We start from the raw sequence: 24,662 nt of genomic DNA, 5'->3' as shown, positions 1-24,662 counted from the left end.
GACAGGCAGTAATCTAATCTGGCCTCCCATTTGTTCCTTGTTTTTATCTGCTAAACACAACTTCATCTTTCCCATGGTTGAATTGTATGCTATTTGAAATCTGATCTTTGTGTTCAATCTTGTGGACACGAGAATAGCAGAGGTGTTATAATCAAAATCATATAGAACTGGGCCTCTGGAAACAATTTTTCATGAAGATGTGCTCAGATTTCAAAATAAGCTTACTATAAAACAGGAAAGAAGTGTGGTTGCATTATTTTCCTCATATTTGTCCTGTTTCAAGCTGAAGCTTGAACATAGGGATTTTTCTCATCACAAGGAATTCTAAATAGGTATCAGGGATAGACTGGAAGGAGGATTGCAGGTACGGTGGGAAACAGATTCAAGGTTGTTGGCTGGATCAAAGCACAGAAATAAGCAGCATGTATTGTGCTCAAACAGGGTAACTTACCTGTAAAATAAGTGAGGTTGAATAAGATATGTTCAGATTTGCTGGCTTTATTTTGTGTTATTAATTGAAAAACTGTTGGCTTAAGATTCATCACTGAGGAATTAATGAGCTCTTGCCTTGATTAATGGAATGTTACGTTCCTTGAGTTAATGTGCCTTGATTGACCTGAAAACTATTATTTCAGATAGAAAAGTACTAATCTACTGTGTCTGTTTATATAAAGTCAGGGTGGCCTAGTGGGAAGAGTGCTAAATTGGTGACATTTCTTTGCTCCTCCAGAAGCTCCCTGTGTTGTTGATGGCATATTTGACTAGGACTGGCTCAAGAAAAGTATTGAGTATCAAAAAGTGTTTCTAATAAATATTAACTGCCTCTGCCTAGCAATTAATTTCTCAAAGCAGCCAGTTTAGTAGAGCTGAGCCTTGAAACTGCCAGTATTTTCAGATGTGAATTTCCACTGACTAAGTGCTGCTGGCCCTGTGCTTGTACCCAGATGAGACTCGCTCTGGTCAGCACATAGCAGCTTGGCATTCATGGCAACATCCCGCTGGTATTCCAGACCAGGTGTTGCATTGTGTTGCATGCAAAGTGAAATGAGCCTGTCTGGTTTATTGTGCTTTCCTCTGGCCAAATGATGTTGGTGAGGAAGATGTCACCCCAGGAGATGCAGGGTCATTTCTGTCCCATGGTGAAGCCAGCTGGCTCTGGGTTTTCTCTGTTGGCTTCCCTTTCCTCCAGTGTGATGTTATGAGACCCACCCTGAAGTGCTCTTTGGAAACCTTGCTTGGGGCTATGCTTTCCTTCCACCCTGGTCTTCCTGCCTTTCTTTCCTAACAACATAAAATCAAGGGAAAGGAATGTTCTGTCTTACATGAGATTTTGTGAAAACAAATTGTGAAAAATTCATGTCTTTAGATGCCTGTTTGCCAAAATATGCCTTTCATTGTCTACATTCCTCTTTCATTGTCTACATTCCTCAAGGCTGGCAGCACGCTTCTTACTCTTGAAAGAACACAGATGATAAAGGTGTTCAAGCTTGGGAATTGTTTTTTCTGTAGTGTCAGGGGGTTACTAAAAAATCTGAGACTGTTACCCAGAATCAGCAATTTTTAAAGCATTGCTGGTAGCACAGCTTATGACAAGGTTCTGTTTCCTGACCTGGAAATATTAAGAATCAATTGGGTGAAGCCTCTGGGCATCAAAGAAAAAGTCTTTTACTGACTGCACAAATCTTCAGAGATCAAAAATACATTTGCCAAAATCCCATTAATATGTGCCAAATTTAATCTCTAAAATAAATACTAAGAACAATTTATATATTAGAATATAGTTTACATATATCATATGTTATACACTTATATAACATTTTTTATATTATCTATGTATCAAAACATAAATTATAAAATAACCTAATTTTAACAAGTAAAACAGAATAAAAATTTACCAGTATGAGTCATTGTCTGTTGCCAATCTATTACTATTTACTACTTAGTAAGAAAATATGCAATAATTTAATGCAAATAATAAACCAATGCCCACTTTTATCCCGCTCTAATTATTTAGTGCCAGGTTTCACATGGACATTTAAGGATGTTCAGAATGAAATGCTGAGGAAGAAGGTGCAGTCAGCTCTAGATAAAAATAAAGCTTTTCCACTCACTGATGGGAAAAGAACTGGAACTGATGCTTGAGAGAGGGGAAAAAAAACGAGGCCAATGACGTGTGTTTTCATGGATTTACTAACTGTATTGTAAAATGTATAAGGACAGTCTCATCCAGAATAAAGAGGAATTTTTTATGCAAACTCCATTAGAAGTCTCCTGTTTTGCAACTTTCTTACACTAGCGGGAGAATAATTAGATGGGCAATTGACACAATACCATTTGATTTATTTTCTTGATTTATTTTTATTTCCTACAGCTTTTCTGTTTTTCTTCCTAATACAGGTGTTGTTTGATCTTTCTTGAAAGGACAAGATGTATCTCCCCACTTCAATGAAATGCCTGAAATTTCTGTTGCACCTGCTGAAGTCTTTCCTTGCTGTCTCCCTATTCTAACAGGATCTCAAGAGAATCAGGCATTGATAAGGAGATTTGCCTGCAACAGACAGAGGTCCACTTTCTAGGAGCCTCTAGATAAATAGATAGAAATAAACAGAAACTTCTTTTGTATAATCTGAAACATATGCTCCCCTATAAGAATTATTTCTTTTCAGAATTCATCCCTCTTTTCTTAGCTCAAAGGGAAAAGCAGATGTCACCAGGTGCAAAAATCACTGAAGCCCAAATGAATTTGTCCAGATCACAGGTCTATTTTTCAAAGTACATCAAAAATTTGCAACAGTAAAATACCAGAAGAGGCAGCTAAGATGAAATATGTATATCAGTGTGTCCTTGTCCCTTTGTGCCTGTAGGGTTTTTTTTCCAATCAATAAAAATGTCAATGATAAAAAGTATGTGTTAGACTGGAGGTATGTGGGGGTTTTTAATGGTTAAAGAAGCATTACAGGAACATATTGAGATTCTGTCAGTTTTCCTGGCTAATAAGGAATTCCAAATCAACACAGCTTTTTTGGCTTCATATTTGTAAACTCAAACCTTTTTGAAAAAGGCGCCAGTATTCTCTCTTGAATGTACCATGTCTATGCATGACAACCAGGCAAATTGCACATAGAAAATGAGAGAAGGGGCAGAAAGGAAAGAAAGAAAGAAAGATCTAAAATACAAAAAAAATTTGCATCGTTACTGATTAGTGGTCTGTTTTGCATCTACTTAAATTTTTCTCAACTCATTTGAGGCTACAACAGCGATGAATTGTCATGATGTAAAACCCCAGTGGGGAAGACACTTTTGAGATGAAGTTTTTCAACAAACAGACTTGAAAAGGCACAGTCACATTGTTCTTCCCATACTTTGTGCTCATAGGAAAAACTTGGACCCTACATCAGTCAAAGTGTAATTAATCATGAAAATTAAATATAAATTTCAAGGGAATAAGTTTCTCTTTGCCACTACATGAAAACCAGAATGGGTTGGATCTAAAGAGCATTGAATATTTCTTCCAAGTAGTGCAGGACAATGCTTATATTTGGGGCTTGATTGAAGTAAAATTTTATATGTGATCTTGTCCAGATTGTTAAGTTTTTTGTTTTGATGATCATGATGATGATGATTGTAGAGTCATTCTCCAAAATGCCACTTCAAATACAGGCTCCAGTAGAAGGCAATAGGTCAAGGGTAATTACTTTAATTAGGAATATGCTGAAGGTGATTAATCTCTATTGATTATCCCAGGGATAGTGGAATTAATACTAGGGGCCACAAGCCATAATATATAATCTCATTGTTCTGAATTATTCTTTGCATAGCACTAATAACAGTCTTTTTTCTTAATTTCCATACAGGGAAGTGACTGCAAACTTTTATATACTTGTATTAAAATTTGTTGGTTTTTTGTGCAGGGATAGATTTGAATTTGATTTTTTGAGTGATCAAAGCACTCTTCTGTCTCACCTTGAAAGTGAAAAACTGAATACTTGCAGGTTTTAGGCTTCTCAAATTCTAAAATGGCTAATCATTTTAAAGAAGAACAGGGTGGGAAGAGAAGTTTTTGAAATAATTCAAATTGCAAAGCACATTGTGACAGACTATGATGATGAGCTTCAGAAAGCGATTCAAATTATTCCCCCGCTCACAGTGTGATTTTTACCATTTGGCTATCTCTTTGTCCAGTGTTTGTTGCTAGCTTCCACACTGAGAGAGACGTTAGAGATTGAAGTCCTACTTTAAATTGTGATCTCCTTCAACCTTATTGAAGCATATTATTTATAAATAAAGAATGAGTTGAGAGGCCTGGAAGGAGATTTAGGTTTTTCAAGATGAATCTAGTATGAGACAGAAGATTTTTTCATAGTTCCAGCAGAACATGAAATATGAATTCAGAGCTGACTCAAAATTCTCTTTTAAGGATGATATGAGATTGTTGAATTAAAACTTATTTATGTGCTATATTTTAAACCTTCCCTTCCCTTCCCTTCCCTTCCCTTCCCTTCCCTTCCCTTCCCTTCCCTTCCCTTCCCTTCCCTTCCCTTCCCTTCCCTTCCCTTCCCTTCCCTTCCCTTCCCTTCCCTTCCCTTCCCTTCCCTTCCCTTCCCTTCCCTTCCCTTCCCTTCCCTTCCCTTCCCTTCCCTTCCCTTCCCTTCCCTTCCCTTCCCTTCCCTTCCCTTCCCTTCCCTTCCCTTCCCTTCCCTTCCCTTCCCTTCCCTTCCCTTCCCTTCCCTTCCCTTCCCTTCCCTTCCCTTCCCTTCCCTTCCCTTCCCTTCCCTTCCCTTCCCTTCCCTTCCCTTCCCTTCCCTTCCCTTCCCTTCCCTTCCCTTCCCTTCCCTTCCCTTCCCTTCCCTTCCCTTCCCTTCCCTTCCCTTCCCTTCCCTTCCCTTCCCTTCCCTTCCCTTCCCTTCCCTTCCCTTCCCTTCCCTTCCCCTTTCCCCTTCCCCTTTCCCCTTTCCCCTTCCCCTTTCCCCTTCCCCTTTCCCCTTTCCCCTTCCCCTTCCCCTTTCCCCTTCCCCTTCCCCTTCCCCTTCCCCTTCCCCTTCCCCTTCCCCTTCCCCTTCCCCTTCCCCTTCCCCTTCCCCTTTGAATAGTGTAAAGAAGGAAATTTTGGAGAGCACAAATTGATCCCAAGTGTGAATAGGAAGCAAGATTAAGATATTTAAGATTTTACATGTGTATTTTATATATTATAAATCAGTTCAAATTGAAGAAAAAACCTGATTTGTATGCATTATTCCTTTCATGTTTGGAGTATTTTTTTTCTGACTTAGGCATTATAGTTCAACCATATCCATGACATTCTCACTTGTAACAGAATTTACATTTATTAGGTTCATCTTGACTTAACATCAGACTAGTACAGATGAATATACTGGAGATAGTGATAAAAACATAGTACTCAGAACAAAGGACTGGTAAAATATTTCTGGTGGATTGTATGTCATTGGAACTGAAGGTATTCCAAGGATACTTTTGATATCTTCCACTTGGAGTGTGTTTACTTTACACAGCAATAGCTTTATTTATTATACTCATTACTTATGATGATTAGATATGGGATTAGATTAGGATCCTATACAGCTGCCATGGGATAAATGAACACTTACATATGAATTTTTTAACTTTACTGTGAGGGAAAACAAGAGAATGTTTATTGTTGATAAAGTAATTTAGAGTGGAACTGCATTGTACAGTATTGGTATCAATTTACCGATATTTTAAGTGTTTCTAATAAGACATTAACCTTGGAATTATTTCCTCAGAATATCACATAAGGTAAGCAGGCAGTAACAAGCAGTAACTGTTGCATCTGTTTCCATCACTAGCTATGAGTTTTGCTCTTTTAAAAGTTGATGTTTTGCATGGGAGTAAGTAAAGAGCTGCAAAATAAAAGTATTTTTCTTTAGTTTGCAAATGTCTGAAGGCAGTTCTCATTAGTTCTGGATTCTTTTGAATCTCCATCATTAGGAACATCTCAGAACTTTAACTCAGTCATTTGTGATAGAACATCAAACAATCAAATGGAAATACATGAAAAACACATGTTTATGAAAGCACCCACACGTGCAAAAATTCCTTTAATGGTGCTCATCATCTCTTATGTCAATCCAAATTAAACTTACATTTTTAATGTATTTCCACTGTACTATCATATTCAAATCTGGTGGCAATAAATTGATCAAGAATAAAAATTTTAGTAAAGCAGTGTATTGAACATGACATACTCTATTAATTAGAAATTCAGTTTTTATTGACTTCAGTTTTCTGCTTTCTCTTTTTCCCCCAGCTGAAATTTGAGAAGGGCACTTTTGACCTTTCTTTTGTGCCCATTCAACACTTCTCTGTAAATTAGTTGCACATGTATATTTCTGTGTGATTTTTGCATGTAGATGATGGAATGTAAATGTGGGAGAGTTCTCTCATGTTTTCATGAGAATGGCGTTTTAGAAATGCAGCCTTGGTACAGTAAATATATTTGACTGCAAGCTGTTTGATTTATTTATATACAACTTGGAGAAAATGCTTTTAAAATCAGGGGTTGATTCTGTATTGAAAAACTGTGCAGAAAATACTGATAACTTTTTTTGTCCAATTTATTTTGGAGAGACTTGCTTATTTAGTTCATTCAGTCTTCTGTAAAGTATATCTTTTATTGTGCAGATAGGTGAGCAGGTAAGGGGCAATCTTTGCATCATTTGCAAAATTTGAACCTGCATCCTGAAAATTCTTTGTCTTGCTCTTTTTCTTTCCCCTCTACAGTTTATTGAAAATATCCTTGGTTTTATCATCTAACTGAAGTTTACAACTGTAAGCTTGGAATCTGTGATTTGGACTCCTTTTGTGGGGATGTGGAAGTGCTGCAGGATCTGTGTTGTGCTGTTTTTCTCTCCCCTTGCTCTTCTCCTCCCAAATGTTTGGAAAGCAAGAATGCAGAGAGCTTTAAGACTTACTGTGATTTTGAACATCTCAGGCTCTATTGAAGCTTCCATGAAAATACAGCATGCCATTATTAGATTTTGGTTATTATAAAATGGTCTTCCATCTTAGTTCACTTAAAGGCATTAAAAAAGTAATGTTTTAACCACAAAGTCAGGTAGTCAGATATTAGAAAAGACTAGTCTGAGTGTCACGTACACATACATTCTTATGTTTATTCAAATTTTTTGTGTTTTATAACAAGACCTTTCTCATATTTATGTGAAAAATTGTTGGTTTTTTGCATTAGAAACATTTTCAGAGTAGATGTTGCAGTTTTAGTACACAAAAACTTAATTAAAAATGCAGAATAAAGGAGCTAGCTGAAGTTTGAAATTCATTTTTAGACATAAAAGGTGCCATGTATATCCACTACAGTTCTTTGTGGGATTAAATCAACACAAGATAGCGTGCTGTGTGTTCACTGATGGTAATAGAATGTTATTGCTTTCTGGATGTGTCTGTTTTATGTGAATCTGACTGCCAGACAGGAAGAAAATCCTGATGTATTCTCTGGATGTCTGTTTTATGTTAAAAAGAATTTAAAATATTAACTTAAACACAAAAATTAAAAACACAGAAATAAAACAGTTGAAAAAATAACTTAATAGGTTATAAAAATTTATTACTTTGTTTGATCATGCAAAATTTTAGGATTGTTTTGCTTGCCATGTCCAAAATATATTTAGCAATAAGAGAGAAACTAATTTGATTTGCACTAAGCTTTTTTGTGTTGCATGAAACTGGAGATTTAGAATAGGATTCAAAGTGAATTTACTACCCTTTTTTTCTTTTTTTTCCCTCTTTTTATAAAATTCATTCTTTCAGAGGAAATAGATGAAATTTTCCCACCAGGAAAAAAAAGGTAGTTTTTTTTTTTAACATCAAAAGAGCCTCATTATATATTTTAAAAAGATTAAACAAAGACATTTTGCTTCTTTTGCAGCTGCTAATTCATCACACCTTATCTTTACACACAAGCTTTTACCATAAAAATAGTCATTTCCTTTATCCATCATGTCATATTTTAAGACATGCTAAAAATAACACAATGACAGGCAGGATATTGCCACAGTTGAAAACATCTTGTCTTTTCAACATTTGGATTATATTAACCTTGTGGTTTCCTTTCATTGCAAAAGTGTAATGTTGGTTTCCCTAACCTCAGAGCTGTGTTAGAAGAACTGCATCCAAGCTGGGTTACCAGAATAATGTAAATACTACTTCATGTCCTTGGAATTTCGTATTGCAATTGCTCTTACTTCATATGTCTACTTGCTTGGGCCTTTTTTTGCAATAGTGAGCACTGATTGGTTTGCACTAGAAAAGCCCCTGTGATTCACTCTGAACCACTTGTTGCTGTGCTATATACAAAAAGACAGCTTCAATATTTTTTAAAAAATATGGGTGCATGGTAGCATAAACTTTTCAACTGTCTTATGTAAAATTCCTGAGACTAGCTGTATTGTTGTGAAACAAACTCCGAGTAGAAACATTTTGAATGCAGAAAGAAAACTTGCAATAAAACAAGACTTTTCCCTTCTCCTTCTGCATACTGAAAATCATACTGAGTTGTGCTGGCTGTGGTTCTGTACCAGTAGAGGCGGCAAACACGTTGTGCATTTGGTTGCAGCCTGTATCAGCTTTGGATTTGCTGACAGTCACATCACAGAAATAATTTACTGCTTGCTGTCTGCTAGAGCTGCCTGTTGCACATCTCTGAAAGGCAACCAGAGCTTTCTTAGGCTTCATTAGACACAATGGAGGTTTGCACTTTAGTCTCTAACTCTCAAAGAATATTAAGGCTTCTCTGTGCATCCACTTATAAAAGAATTTTTGTTTGTGCTAATTTAACACAATGCTGTAGGTGACAGATACCTAAGTACACCTAAGAATTTGAATATTTTTTCCCAGTGCATCACTAGTATGGAGAGAATTTATGTCATCTCTGTGCAATTGTCCGTGGTGTTAGTAATGCCAAGGTCATGGGTTTGACCCCCATCATATGGGACATTCACTTATGAGTCAGACTCAATTATCCTTGTGGGTCCCTTCCAGCTCAGAGTATTCTATGATTCTGTGAATCTCTTTCAGGAAGGTTAGCTATGATTGCCTATGTCATGCATCAAGAAGGAGTCCAAAATGTCCAAAATATCGTCCAGACCTCTGAACAAAAATATATTGATTGAGAAATATAGAAATAAATCATAGTGGTGAAGAATTTTAGAGCAAACAGAGCCTGTCTGACAGTTAAGTGCTGCAATAATTTGTTCAGCAGCAATCTTTAACAGAAAGAAACAGACAGTGGATTAAAAATAGTCTCTATGATACCACTCTAGAAAACTACATAAAAATTAAGCAATTAATTAATTGTGAAGCAATTTTTCCCCTTTTGCTTGATAATCTGACTTGTCATAAAAGTGGCAAGACTTTTATCAGACTTTTATGAAACATTATGATCCACTGTCCTGCTTGAAGGAAAGGAGGTGAGACTAAAACTTGACTATGATCTGGAAGATGAATTAAGCACTCATTGTCTGATTTTTGTGGGAAACTAGAAAAGGAGAGAAAACTATCCCATCCTTTAAAGCTCTATAAAGTTTAGAGTATCTGAAATTATTTTGTATCATACCTCACATATCACAAACATCAAAGAACTTGCTATATTGTAAAGCAGTGCAGGTTACTCTGTAGCTCCTCATTTCAAGAGAAGCTATTCTTTAACAAGTTATTTACACTGTATTTAATGGCACACAATGCCTCATACAGGAGTAGACGCAAACAGCCAGAAAATTGTAAAAACACGCTGAAGAGATACAGAATACTAAAGAGATACTAAACATAATTTGTTTTTTCTGTAATTAGGACTATGACACCTCTGGATGATGTTTGATTCCAACATATTATGGTGTGATAGATACATATTACTGTGATTTCTCTGGTGATGCTCACTGTTGCCTTCTTGTCAGCTTTAATAGCAAAATAAGAGGACAGGCTAGATTGAAATGATTTATTCTCTCAGAAATTCATAGTCAAAACAGATTATCACAGTAACAGGTTAGACTTTCTCCTGTATGCACAACAGATTTTTCTCTTGGAACCATGTCATGCTTCATGGTGTCACTGATACTATGCTTTACAGAATGACTTTCTTGAGGTCACTTGCTCTGCCCTGCACTCTGTCTTCTGCCTCCTCCTCCTCCTTTCTTCTGTTAAACAAGAGCAAATGTTATCCTGTATGTTCTCATCCCATTCTTGCTTAAAGAATCTTTTTTAATAGTTGAGCTAATACTCTAAGTGACCAGATGTTATCCTTCTTAATCTGTGAAATAGTTTATCTGGAAAATATAAGAATGTTCTCTGTGTTCACTGAAGGGGAAGAAAAGTATTGTTGGAAGATTGAGAGGAAAGTGCAGAATCTGGGAACAAACTATTTCACCTCACGCTTTTAGTTTTGAATTCTATTCATGTTATAGCTCTTCTTTTCTGAAGTTTGTGGAATTTAGTTTCTTAAATTAATGCATATACTTACTGCATACATTACACAGAAGTAACTTTCTGTGATGACTTCTAGCTGCATCAGTGAAATAAAAATTAAGCCATGTTAAAGCAGTTTGTAAAGGAGGACTGTCTCTCATGGGAGGGATCCTGTCCTGGAGCAGGGGAAGAGTCTGACAAGTCGTATCACTTGAAAGAGGAAGAGCAGCAGCCCAAGGAGTCAGGGCAGGAACCCCCCTTCAGCCCATGGTGAAGTCCATGGTGAGACAGGCTGTCCCGGAGCTCACACATGTGAGCTTCTAATGGAAGTATCTTTTAACTGTTGTGTTTTGAGTTGGATATTATGAAAATGACTACAGCAGGAAACCCTTGCTGCAACCAGACTAAGAGAAAAGGGAAAAGTTCTTTGCAATGTTGAATCCTCTATCCTGGTCCAAAGGGATCAGGGGTGAAGAATGTAATGTAATGAAGAATGTAATGGAAGCACATCTTGGTTGAAAGCCATGATTTGAGTTGCATGTTACAGGATTGTAACAGGAACAACCTGAGCCAGCGGAGGAGGTGCCTTACAAAAAGCGATGCGAATTACAGCAGAGACTTGTGGTGGCCTCAGTGCCAAGGAACTCCAACAAACACACCACGTCTCCCCTCTTGAGAGACCCCTTTAACAGGTGGAGCCCAAAGTCATGGACTAAATGAGATCAAAAGACATTTTTTGAACATTTGTGGATGTTTTACAGACATTTGCAGGGGTGCTCCATAGGTCCAAGGTAATGATATCTGTGTAAAATATTCAAGAACAGGAAGACGGAGGATGGTTAATGATGGTGTATTGAATAGTGTCATCATAACATAAATTATACGGAATTGGGGTGAGATAAAATGATGGTTTTGTCTATGCAGAGTTAATTTTCTTCACAGTAGCTAGTACAGGGCTCTGTGTTGGACTTTTGCTGAAAGCAGTGTTGATTAAACAGGAATGTTTTCATTACTGCAGAGCAGGGTTTACACAGAGCCAAGGCTTTTTAGCTCCTCACCCAATCCACCAGTGACCAGGCTGGGAGTGCACGAGTTGCTGGGACAGGACACAGCCAGGACAGCTGATCACAGCTGACCAAAGGAATATTCCAGGCCTTATGGTTCTTATGTAGCACAACAAACTGTGGGCACAAGAAAGAAGGAGAGGAGGGAGACATTTATAGTGATGGTGTTTGTCTATCCAAGTAAGTGCTGCACATGATGGGGCCCTGCTCTCCTGGAGATGGCTGAACACCTGCCTGCCTGTGGGAAGCAGTGAATTAATTCCTTGTTTTCCTTCGCTTGTGTGTATAGTTTTTGCTTTTCCTTTTAAACTGACTTTATCTCAACTTTGGGTTTTCTCAGTTTTACTCTTCTGATCCTGTCTCCACTGAGGCAGATGAAATGAGCACCTGTGTGGTACTTGGTTGTTGGCTTGGGATATAAATCAGGACATGGAAAAAATATTTATTGCTGTGAATCTAAGACAGATGAAGGTGATTCCTGAATGCCTGGTAAAAGTACTGATGAGTTGCAAGAGGTACACTTCAGATAAAGTTAAGCCTTACTTTAATGTTTCACTGTGGTTATCTCGGTCCAGACTGTGACAGGGATGTTGCTTTTCAGGGGTCCCAACTTCAGTGGCTGCCAAGCCTCTTGACGATGATGAATAGGAGAGATGGGATTTGCCTAATACCTAAGATTAGGGTATTTAGGAATTAGGCATCCCAAAATTCAGCACTGTGGGCTCCTACTTCTGGATGTTTCTGGAACATTAGTGAATTTATGTGCAACTCTGTAGACTGTGTATGACAGCAATTACTGTTCAAGATCAGATGGTTAAGTGGTAAAAATAAATAGTTTGATCATGATAAACATTATATTGCAGCACAAACCGCCTCTGAATCTGAACCCATTTAAACCACTCAAGATACATCTGTGCTTTAAAGTTCTTGAAAGATTATGATCTTGATTAATTTAATTACTTACCATTCAGCAGCTTACTTCTGCTTGTGGACAGAAGATATTTTGGTCTTTATTTATGCTATCATTTTTAATAGCAGCCATTTACCAATTTCAAACATGTTTACCTAGAATTATACCCAGAGGGAAATATACCCAGTTAATTGCTATTAGTGTTTGCAATGCCTGATTAACTTACAATAATATGTTAGTAAGGCCGTCATTTAATATTAGGATTGACATAAAGAAAGAAGAGTGGATGATATAATTTTAATAAAATCCTAATTATTTCCAAATGGAATGAAAGGACAGTGCGAGTAGTATTTATTAATTGTGTGCCTTCTGCGAGGAGAGACTAAATTCTACTTGATTTTCTACTTTTTGGTTTCATTTATCTCTGGACTAAAGGAGTACACAAAGTAAAGGTAGTAAACTAGTACACATAGTGCATGCATGAATGGCTTGTAAATTTGGTTTGGTATGTGAAATGGGATGAAAAAGTATGTCATGGTGCCTAAGTAATTTTTTTGTGGTTTTATTTTCATAAAACATGATTATTCAGCTATTAATAGTTAGCAGGATTACTATGTTTATGTACTGGCATAAGGGAATTGTTAAATATTTTAACTGAACTCAAACTTTCCATGTAGAAATTAGTAAGAAGTAAGAACTAAATGTAACTAAATGTAATGCATAGCAATATATTTTAATGTTATGCTACAATACTGGATTTGTTTCTGTGGTGGCTTGCCACAAAGGTAAAAAACACCTTTTCACTAAAAATTGGAAAATTTTGTGAACCATGAAGTAATTCAATTGAGTTGCAGGAAAGAAAAATACATTAGCTTTTCAATAATAAATTCAAAATTTTTTTCTATTTGGGAATAAAGGCTCCTCTAAAAAAAAATCTATCACCTCTGAGTATTGTATGTACTATATTGGTAATGTGGTCATTAACTGATTTTATTTTCTTGATTTTAGTGAAAAAGTTTATATTGGAAAGCTAGTCTGGTAAATGCTCATGATCTGTAGGCCAGTATAAATCACTAAGCAGAGTCTGATAAGTAATATTTTGTATGAACTTATCAGGTGAGATTCTGCAAACTTATAGGTCATATTTTTTCTTAAATTATATAAAGCCTCACACTGTGCCAAGTCAAAGTAACTTTCCTAGAAATAATGACTTTCTGTATGAAAATAAATCAGGACTTCATTTTCAGTCAGCACAATTTTGCACCCAGAAAAAGAAATTAAGCACAAATAAACAGTCACTTTTCCCCCTTCCCTTGATTAATGGGGTATCCTGACTGAACACACCACAAGACTTTTTTTTCAGTGAAATTTTGAAAGATTCAGTATTGTAAACCAGGACTGGGAATATGCATTCCTTTATGATATAAATCAGAGTGGCTTATTTGAAGGCACAGCTTCATTCATGTTGTAATGTCAAACCTGTTGATTCTGCAATTATACCGTAGTTTTAACTTCACTTGCAAGAATTAAAGCCCAGAAATTAGGTAACTGCTCTTTGCAGTGTTTCCTTACTTTAGGTGATGTTCTACCTCTGTGGCAGGAAGTGCTCTTCTGAGAATCAGTAAAATTGGTGTAGTTTTATGACTAGAATGGAAACACCTGATAATTAGTTCTCTATGTCTTAGAATTGATTCTGCTTTCTGATAGGGCCACAGCTGACAAACTGGCTGGCGATTTCGGATGGGAAGCCCAGTAACAATAAGCAGTCAGGGCAAACACTTCTTAGAGCAGATGATTCCTTCACATCTGGCAGGCAACATATTGGCGGGGAGGAGAGCTAAGGTTGGTAGTATATCTTTTAGTACAGCAGAGAAAAGTTAATGCTACTTCAGACTGTTACCTTTCTTGGGTTAAATCTGTGGTGACATCTTTGCAGATAGGGCCATGTGAAAAAGTGTGGTGGTAATGTGCAGCTCACCACAAAATACCTCACCAATTCATGCAATTGGTATTTACAAAAATCAACAAGCATGATGATCAGTTCATAATGAACTTCTATTAAGGAGTCCACAGTCGCTTATCTTATGCTTGTCTCACAGTTCATGAAGAAACAGCATCTCAAAACCAGATGATCTCAGGATGCAAGAATCCTTCAGATGTTTCTAGAGTCCTCTTAAAACATGCTTGCATTAGAAAAAAATAGGAAATTAATTTCCAGTCCTTTTATATGAACAGGAATTCCCTGCAAAGAGAATTCTGTTACCCAAGTAAATGCGCACTTGAGTGACTCAGACCAAATTAGCACTTATGAGGTTTCCTTTAAGTATATTTACAATAGTAACATCTTAAAAATCAGCTGTTTGAGTTTTTGTGTGAGATAAATCCACTTCTTTACATTTCCAAGTTATTTCTGATTCCAGCTCGCTCACATATGTCTTATGTGAAATTTAGAAAGCATGTATCTATTCCTTACCCTTCCTTCAGACTCCTTTGTTTTTTCCTCTCCTTCTGCCCAAGCATATAATACTCAAATATGTGCCTTTGGCTCATCCTACTTTTTTTCCAGTGCTAAAGAACTATTTTGATGAAACAGGAAAGCTAAATACCTGTACAATTTGCAACAACTCTATTTGCTAGAAGTATTTAAAGGAATTCAACTACAGCTTCTCACAGATTTTCTTTATTTCTGCTAGCTGATGTTTTCCAGGCTGCTTGCTGTATTAAAAACATGTGTTTGCAATGCTAGTAGTCTACACTTTGTTCCAAGAAAACTGAAAACACATGTAAGAAAGATGACTTAGCATTCTGTAGCTTCTATGTGGAACAAAATGGTGAATATTTGTGTGTGAGCATAGTATAAAAGTTAGTTCATGTGTTTATTTCATAGCAAGGAAATAGTTATTGAATATTTTCCATACCAACATAATGGCGTAATAAGTGTGTTGTGTTTAATTGACTGGAAGTCATTAAAAGTGCTTTGTGGCTGGTAGGAAGTTTTATTCTTAATTCAGCTGTTCCCCATGCAGTCTATTGTTAAGAGCACAATAATGCCCTCCAACTTTGTAGTCTGGAGCCACATGCCTAACTCCACTACCCTCAGAAGTAAAGCAAACAACTTTGGGGATCAGTGGGAGAGCAAATAATGTCTTACACTTTTCTCAGAATTTCTGTTGCAAATATGAAAAGATGAAAGCTGGTTTTGATGATTGCAAGCTGGTGGAATATCTTCAAATACAGAATAAACCATGTATTTTTAGTTACAAATCAGGGCCAGATTTACCAGGGAATATATGCAGACTGTATTTACCGAAAAAATGCATAGGTTCTTCTACTTCTTTAATGCTTTTTCTTTCTCTAAGCCACAGTCATATTTACAATGACTTGTAATATTTTGGAGAAAAAAGAGATGTGCACATGTGGGGAACAGAGAAAAGAAAATATATGATTTCCATAGAAGTTATCAGAAATGAGAATACTCACAGTCAAACCAATACAAAAGCTTTCTACTAAAAATGTATATTTTATAATATAAGAAGGCAATATTTTTAAACTATGGCTTTTTTAGGCCTGCATTACTCCCTGCACGGACTTTTTGCTTCCCTAAATCACTTTGAATATTTAAAAGATAATTCTAAATGTAATTGCACAAACTGAATAGTCAGGCCTTTTGATAGCAGTCTGTAAACACCAGTTCTTCCCTCCATAGGATTTGCATTATTCTCTTTCCCATAGGTTTGGGGTTTATTGATGTCAGTGTATCTATCCTACAGGTACATATTGTTTTACATATATTTTAGGAAATAACAAATCTATTAGCTGCAAGGAAAAATTTCTTAAAAATTACCCTGCTAATTCAGGGTAATTTAAGTTTCATTTAGAAAACCCCAACTATCAAACAGTGATCTCCTCCTTTCTCCTCAGAATAATCCAAACTGAATCAACGCTCTGTCTGTCTCCTTTTTCCAGGTTGATTTAGAGTAGGCCCAGTTAAGCTACACTTCCATTGCAACACTGATATGTTCCTCAGTGAGTTCAGTTCTTCCTCTAATAGACACTGTCAATATCCCTTCACCCAGACTGACTGACAGCACAGTATTTCCTTGGCAGTAAGGGGTGTAGGATCTTATTCCTCCAGCTGTGCTCCTCAACTGTAGGTTTACCAGTATGGGAGAGAGTGTACATAATTATAATTACAACCAAGCCATAAACTAAACCTTTCTGCTTTCATTAGCTAGGCCTTGGTTAAAGATGGAAATTTGAGTTCTGAATTGCCACTCAAATTTGGATTTTTCTTTTACTCTCTGCCTTGTATAGATGGAGAAGTCCTCTGACCTCAAGTCATAAAAGGCCTATCAGAGGTGCACACTAAGTTTTCTTTCATTACTTTCTTCTTCTCAGGGTGTCAGATACCTTGAACAAATTGTTGACTTCTCCTGACAATTGACTGGTGAATACTTAGGCAGGTTTCCTGTGACAGATGTGCTGTAGGCTTTAAAACACACAGGAGCTCCAAGCCCCACGTTTCATGATGCTGGAGTACAGCCTAGAATGGGTTCAGCTCCACACTACAAGGAGTAGTCATCTGAACAGCATTTTTATTTTGGGAAAAACTTGGATAATTTTGTTTGACCAGCCTGACAAAAGCCTGTGTTAGGGGCTCTGACTCTGAGAAGTAAACATCAAAATTGGTCAGGGAAAAATGCCCACATGAGCAGCACAGTTCATATTTGGCATCTGACATGCAGTACTAAAAGATATATGTATTAAGAAATTGTGGCCATCAAGAATTTTACACTTTATAATAAAATTAAAACCAATATAAACTAATTAAAACAAAAAAGTATAGGTTTTTAGTTTTAATTAGTTTATATAGTTTAAACAGCAATGGTGCAATTTCCATTTAATGTGCAATACGTGTTTCATTGTTGAATGAAGCATTCTGATAGACTTTCGTTGATGTTGCAGTGAACATCACTGTAAATTATATACATTCCTGAAAAGTATTTTGTGAGAACAAAATTTGTTGTCTACTGGTTTTGAAGAAGTTGCATTAGTGAGCTGACTCACTGCAAGATCTGCGACATTGATGAAGCATTTACCTTGTGTACAGTTCAGCAGCTGTGCAAAATTTTTTTGATGAGTTCTGCCACTGAGAGGCCTGGTTGTAGAAGTCACTGTATAATCAAATTTTGGTTCAGGGGGTCAGAATAAATCCAGTCTGAGCTAAAATCTCAAAGAGAATATAGGGTAGATGCTGTGTGCTCATGTGAATCAGAAATTTTGGGGTAGATATTATAAAAGCATAGGAAAAATAATTTGGATTACTTTTAGTAAAATAGTCCAAAGTATGTTTAACTTGAACCTGATTTTTCTGGAATTCACAGAGCCTTATAAGAACAGAGAGGCTGCCCAAGAATCATATGAATACAGAATGTAGCTATAATCAGACCACATATACGAAGGCAGGAGAATTAGTTCAAAGAGGAATGGGATGAAGTCACACAGGATGGAAGGATAGCCTGCTTGGGCTGTTCATATCTGAAATTCAAAACAGACTTGAGAGAAAAATGAATAAAGCAGAGATCACTGAACTTAAAGTGAACCTAAACAAATGAGATTCATATGTCTCTAAGAGCCAGCTGATGAAATCTTTAAATACATGAATATTCTTTTAAATGTAAGTGCAGCTGTGACTGCTTAGGAGCATGTGGTTTTGCTAGCTAGCAAGTACTTTGTGCAGTGATTGATCTCTACAAATTAATTTGCTAAGAGAAACAAATAATGGAGTAAGTGTTCCCATTTCTCAGGACACAGTCAGTTTCTCCCTGTTGGCTGCTGCCTGAGTCCCTTTCTAATGAATCAGCACAAGGCTAAGGTTAGTGTTATAATTAGGTGATTAAAATCTTTGGCTGTTTAATTAAATATGACTTTGTGCAAATATTTTGTCACCAGGCTGTTGAAACTTGCTAGGTACACATTTTTGGAAAGAGCATGTAAACTTGGGAAATGATAGTCTTTGATCCTTGAGATTTTCTGTTCTTTGAAGTTTTTTTCTAAAGTCAATGCAATACAAGTGTTAATTTAATACAGCAGAGTGGAAAAATAATCTTACGTCGGGGAGTATTAACATACAAAACATCCTAGCTTTTCATGTGTCTCTTAAATTTAGTAAACCTCCCTATTCTAAAAAAAGCTCTCCTAGGAGATTTTTTTTTTCTTAACTATTAGGAGCTCCACAGTAACCTTTTTTTTTTAACCTGGGTGCTTTCAGCTTATTCTTCTTTCATTCTCCATTTTTTAACCTTTTAGTTCACTTTGAGCGGTATGTTTTATTCTATACTTACAAAGACTATTGAAAGTATAAATATCTATTTGTTAAAAATTCCTTATATCTCTGATGACCACTCCTCTTTTCCTGAAGTTTCCTCTCTGAGACCTCTATTGCCATGATTCCAGAGCTTCTCATGCTGTTTTCAATGATCATTTTCAGAAATACTGTTATAAGTCTAGCAAATATTATTTCCAATGTGTGAAACATGGAAGCAAGACCTCTGAATGCAGGGTTTCGAAAGTCCAAAGTCAGGAACCTCAGAATTATTTCACAGTTGGTTTTTTTTAAACTCTCCATGTTTGTGATCTTAAATGCACTATGTAAATACTTGATTTTCCTAGAAATATCTCTCAACATCTCTTAATTATATATATGGTAATGCTCAAATAGTTTTTTAACACTAGAAGTTTCTGGGGTATCTCTTGAGCATGGAGAGCTTTTTTTCAAGGGATATGTTTATTTAATCAGGATTTTGAAAATGCCTGTGGACTTGGGAGGAGGATGCAACCTAATCTTTTTCCTATTCTTTACTACTGTGTAAAGGGAATACTGAGTGCGCTCCATAATAAAGTGGTGTTAGGGAAAGAGATATTTCTATAGTTGTTTGCTCCAATTCAAATGTTAGAGGTTAATAGTTTGTGATGTGGGTAGAGCAGAGTTCAGCAAATGCATTGTTTAGATTTCAGGGAGACAAAATACTGTTTAGCTTTCAAGGGGATATGAAAAATATGTTTTTCTGCCTAGAATTCCTCCATAATTCTAAATGAGTCTTTCACTCTTAACCTATGTCTTGCTGGAACAAAAATTAACTTACTCATAGCTTAGAACAAATAATTGACTGCTGTCTAATGTGATTCAGTGGGCTGCAGTACCAAAATAGATCTCCTTGCAGTTCTCTGTTCTGTCTTTCCAGCGTTCAAGTCTCTGTCTTCATGGCACAAGGCATCACACTTAAAATCTGCACTGCTGGGGCTAAAAGGATGTGATTTCCTAGATGTGTTTATCAAACCATGTCCAAGCAGCTGCATTTTAAGAAATGTGGCCCTCTAGAGCTAGTGGATGCACCTGTTTAACAGTAAGTCTTCAAAATAGGGTGTGATACATCCTTTTTTGCTTCAGAATAGTAGAGTCTAAGTTTCAGTGTAAATATAATTGAGCTATTGTGAACAAGAGAGAGCCTGCCTCTTTTATAGGAAGTTCCTTGTATTCATTCACTGAGTTTTAAATTCGGAAGGATTTTTTTTTCTGATGTAGCCAGAATTACTTGAGTTTGCCCAATTTTACTACATGCTTATGACATTTTTTAAAAATTTCCTTCTGCTGAATGATGGTAAACAGTGTTATCACTATTTTGCATCAAAATCGTGTCTGGATTTGAAACGGAACTCTTTACTCGTCAACAAATACCTGTTTCTTTTCTCTTAAAGAAAACAGATTAGTAAATTGACAGACAGAACATTTTGGCAGACACATTCTTCTAAATCTGATTAAATTGCTGTGTTTTGCCATGTGAGCATTACTAAAAGTGTTGCGTTTTCCGAGTGAGTGCATCAGTGTAATAAACTATCTTTATGCACTTTCCACATATTTTCATATGAAATGGTGATAAAATGTGTGCAACTGAAGAAAAGGAGGGTTTGGAAACAAAAAGGGATGAAATAAGAAAGAGAGAGGGAGAAAAATCTTTAATTCACCAATTACTTGTACAGTCAGGAACATAGTGGTTAGGAATGCATGAAACATCTTTCAAAAAAGGTGTCCTTATAGCAAGGTTATTCCTTTCCTGAGATGTCTGACTTTCTGCTATACTGAAATGCTATTTTGCATCTGAATTAAGCTTTCCAAATGGAAACTCACTCACAGCTGGACATTTTTAAAAAAACATTTTATTTTAGACAAAGTATTATGTTTCTGAAGTAGAAAATTGCACAACCACTACCTGAATAGTTTTACTAACCTGGATTTAAAAATTGCTGACCTGAAGCATAGGCTTTTTTCAACCATATTGGTGTCTGAATATTTACAAGAGAAGATTATGTTCACATTTAATGCTCCATCAGAAGATGTTTCAGTCTACTGACATTTACTATATATTTTAAGATAAAATTTTATTGATTACTGCTTGCATAATTCGGAGGCAGTGGGATCCTGATAACGTGGTGTTTCTGGTATACACAGGGACTGCATTAGCTTGGTTGGCATCTAGGAATTGGCTGGCAGGACATGGCTGACTAAAATGCAATTATTTGAGGTAGGCTTTTTTTTCCCCTTGATTTCCAATTTTTTTTTTTTAACTTGGTGTATAAAAAATTAGATGACATTAAGAGTGGGGTCATAAAAATTCATGCATCTAATTTTTGTGTTATTTTTAATGTCTCTTTATTTTTTGTTTCATCTATTGCACTTTTCACTTTTGTCTGGTGCTAGTGTGAGAATTTTCCCCAAGATTCCCTTTCAGCTTCTTTAAGTTACCTACTCTACACGGCATTAAATGCTTTAGACAGCTTTAATTTTAGCTCATATACTGTTTTTTAACAGTTTAATTGACTGAAATACTGAATGTTTTAAGAATTGAATGGATTTGATATAAAAGTCCTTCAACCATAACAGGGAAAGGGTGATTGGTTGGGTAAGAATGGATAACTGAAATTTGTTTCATTACTCTTCAAGCCTTTTGCAATGATAGTTTAGTGAAGTTCAAAAGGCAAAGAGCACAATTTTATTTGTAAACTAAGGATTGTCCCTTTTCAGTAATCACCTTTCCCCCCCTAATATATCTGTTGTGTAAAGAAAAACACATAGTTTATTTGGGAGAAATAGAATAGAGATGGCCTCAAGAAGGTGTTTTCCAGATTTTAGGGGAGGAAGATTAAATTTCCTTCTCTATGAAAGTAATGCCCTTAAATGACAGATTGTGAACCTGAAAAATAGTCAGATAGTCTGACATGCAGAATTCTGATTTTTTATCCACTTGTAGTTGCGTACTACCATTTCAGATGCCCACAGTTTTCTGACACAACAGCACAGGGATAACATATAAGACACTGGAACTGTGAAGAAGAGTACTTTTCTCGAAGGCATTTGAAGGCTGATAAAATTATACTGGTATATCTGAAATGGCACCAAACATATATGATTGGTTTTAAAGGGATCTTCATATCTAACTTTTTATTAACCTACTGTCTTGGTCTTTTATTTTAATGTTTTGATTGACAGGAAAGTTAATAGCTAGATGGCAGTAAAATTTTTTGACGTTTATCCAGAAGCAGCTCTGTACTTTGGACCTCACTGTGGGAAAAAAGATGCCTGAGCCATGAGGGTTGACCCCAAACTTCCTTTGTGATCTTACCCACATCTAATCCTCTTTTCAAGAGGGACCTGGAGAAATTTTCTATACGGGGGTAGGTGGGGGCCTGGAAAGTTCTTTCAAAGGAAAGTTCTTTCTTTCTTTCCATTGACCTTAATCTCTTTTCATAACTCTTCCTTTGAATGCTATCTTATTAGGAACTCATTTGTATGTAGCAGAGGAAAATTATTGGAATATGTTTTATCCTTTCTTTAGAATTTTATATATATACATATATATATATACACACACACATATATATATGTGTATATATATGTGTATATATATATGTGTGTATATATATATATAGGTACATATATGTATGTATATATATGTATACGTATACATATACACATACATATACATATACATATACATATACATATACATATACATATACATATACATATACATAGTGGAAGTGTGTGATGATGGATGCCCACAGCATCACCTGACTTTAACTGAACAGCAATTTGCTGCTCAGCAGAGATTGATAATCTCCTGGGATCCATACCAGCCAAAAGTGCTAAGGGTAGGAATAGGTAAGGAGGTGCTAATGCAGTACTAAATTAGATCCACTAAAATCTCATACATATCAGCAGGATATTTTAATGATTACTTTGGACTTGCAATTATATGAATGCAGACATTTAGGTTTTTCTTTTCTTCCGGTTGCACCTCAACAGATCAAGATTTTTCCTGCCCAGCATTTGAGCAAGAACAAGATTGCATTGGTTGGAAGTAGATACTGCAAATGTAACCTTTGCTGGCAATGACAAGGCTTCTTTGCTGGAGATATTCTTGTTAGCTGTGCTTATCTGAATGTGTTAGCAGTTGACTCATGGAAAAATACTTATTGTTGTCTGCAAAGTAGTTTTCAAAATTGAACATATAACTCCTAAGGATTTTCTGCCTAAAGGCAAAGGTGATAAAAAGGTCTGTGAGCCCTGAAATCTCTTTTTACTGCCTCAGAATAGGAAGTCACAGAAATATTGATCTTGGATTTGCAGTCAGATTTCACTCTTTACAGAAATGAACTTAATTCCATTTTAGAATCTCCCTATGATGTTACAGCATAACCACACAAGTAATTAAAATAATTAATTGGGAGTGTTGCTGACTCTTCAGGTAGGATTAGATCATCTAACCGTGTAGCAGGTTGGAGAAAATCATGAAAGTGCTTTGGAATGGAAAGCTGCGTAAACATCCTGATTTATTAGGGACAAGAAAACTCCTCTGGCAATTTAATTTAAGATACATCAATAGTCCCTGGTGTGTGGACAGGTATCATGTACTGATATATCCAAGGATCTGCTTCATATCTCGAAAAAGGGGCTCTCAGCATAGGTTATAATTTCCTTGCACTTTCATTCTCTTCTGGATGAGTCTTGCATTCTCTGCTGCAATTACTCCAAAATACTTTATTTTTTCTGTAGTGAGCTGAATTTATAATAGATCCTGTGTCTAGTTGCATATGTGAAATAGTTTATGTTTCAGTTTTTCAAGACTTCACTGTTTCTCACTTTAAAGAATCGTTATGGAAATCACGGTAAATAAGGTGGCTGACTTTAGGTGGCAAATATTGAGTTTCACTTCTTGAAATATAGTTCTGCATAGTAACTGAAAATCAATTCACTTGGTTTCCTCAGTTTTAGTTATAAATCTAATCAGTAACATAAATAATATATTGCTTTTGATCACTTCTATGTATTGAATCTTATGTGAACGTCCCTTTTGTCAAAACACAGGATACTTGACACAAGTACCAGATGTTTATCATCGGGTGTGCTTATAAATAAAATTGGCTGAAGGTACATGGTCAAACAACTCAGCTGAACATAGGCTGGTTTTCAGTCTGTGTTCTACTTCTGTAAGGAAACTTATAAATAACAAGCCTGTATCAACATTACAGCATGTATAAAACATATCCATAGTTGCTATGTTTCAAGTCCTGACACATTTTTTGGTAGTTCTTACTATGTGTGCCTGCTTCCATGCTATACTCCTTGGATTGCATCAGTGAAGGGCGCAGCTGTTGTTGCCTTACCTCATTAGCATGCAGTTATTATTTGTTTTCTGTGTAATTACTATCCTGGAACAGTACAAAATTACATTAGAAGTTAGAATTCTAGGTGTCAACATAAAAACTACAGCTTATTTATTCTTCCACAGTAGCTGAGGTTTTCGTTGCCTGTCACCTGTTTCTGCTGGATAAACTGGATTATAAGGCTCCTTATGGCAAGGACAAATGATTTTTCAAGATCTTAAAAGAAAAGGGATCTTGCCCCATTCTATTTATTTTTCAGATTTGTTTTCCTGGTGCATATAAGTTCTGACTATGTGTGGTTTTGAAGAAATTGATTTCACCTTGGACATTCTTCAGTTTTTGTTCAATTTTGTGTTAAAGTGTGGTTTGAATTGGTGCTTGAATGTCTACTTTTGGACCAAAGGTAGAAGTTTGAATTTGAATCTTACAAATGTATGGGTAAGTATAATGTCACAAACATTTGGATATTTTTTATATTATTGGAAAAGACTACAAATTTTGATCAGATCTTT

Source organism: Ammospiza caudacuta, chromosome Z (genome assembly GCF_027887145.1).
Source record: "Ammospiza caudacuta isolate bAmmCau1 chromosome Z, bAmmCau1.pri, whole genome shotgun sequence".
In the NCBI taxonomy this organism is placed as follows: domain Eukaryota; kingdom Metazoa; phylum Chordata; class Aves; order Passeriformes; family Passerellidae; genus Ammospiza; species Ammospiza caudacuta.
This window is presented reverse-complemented; position numbering follows the sequence as displayed.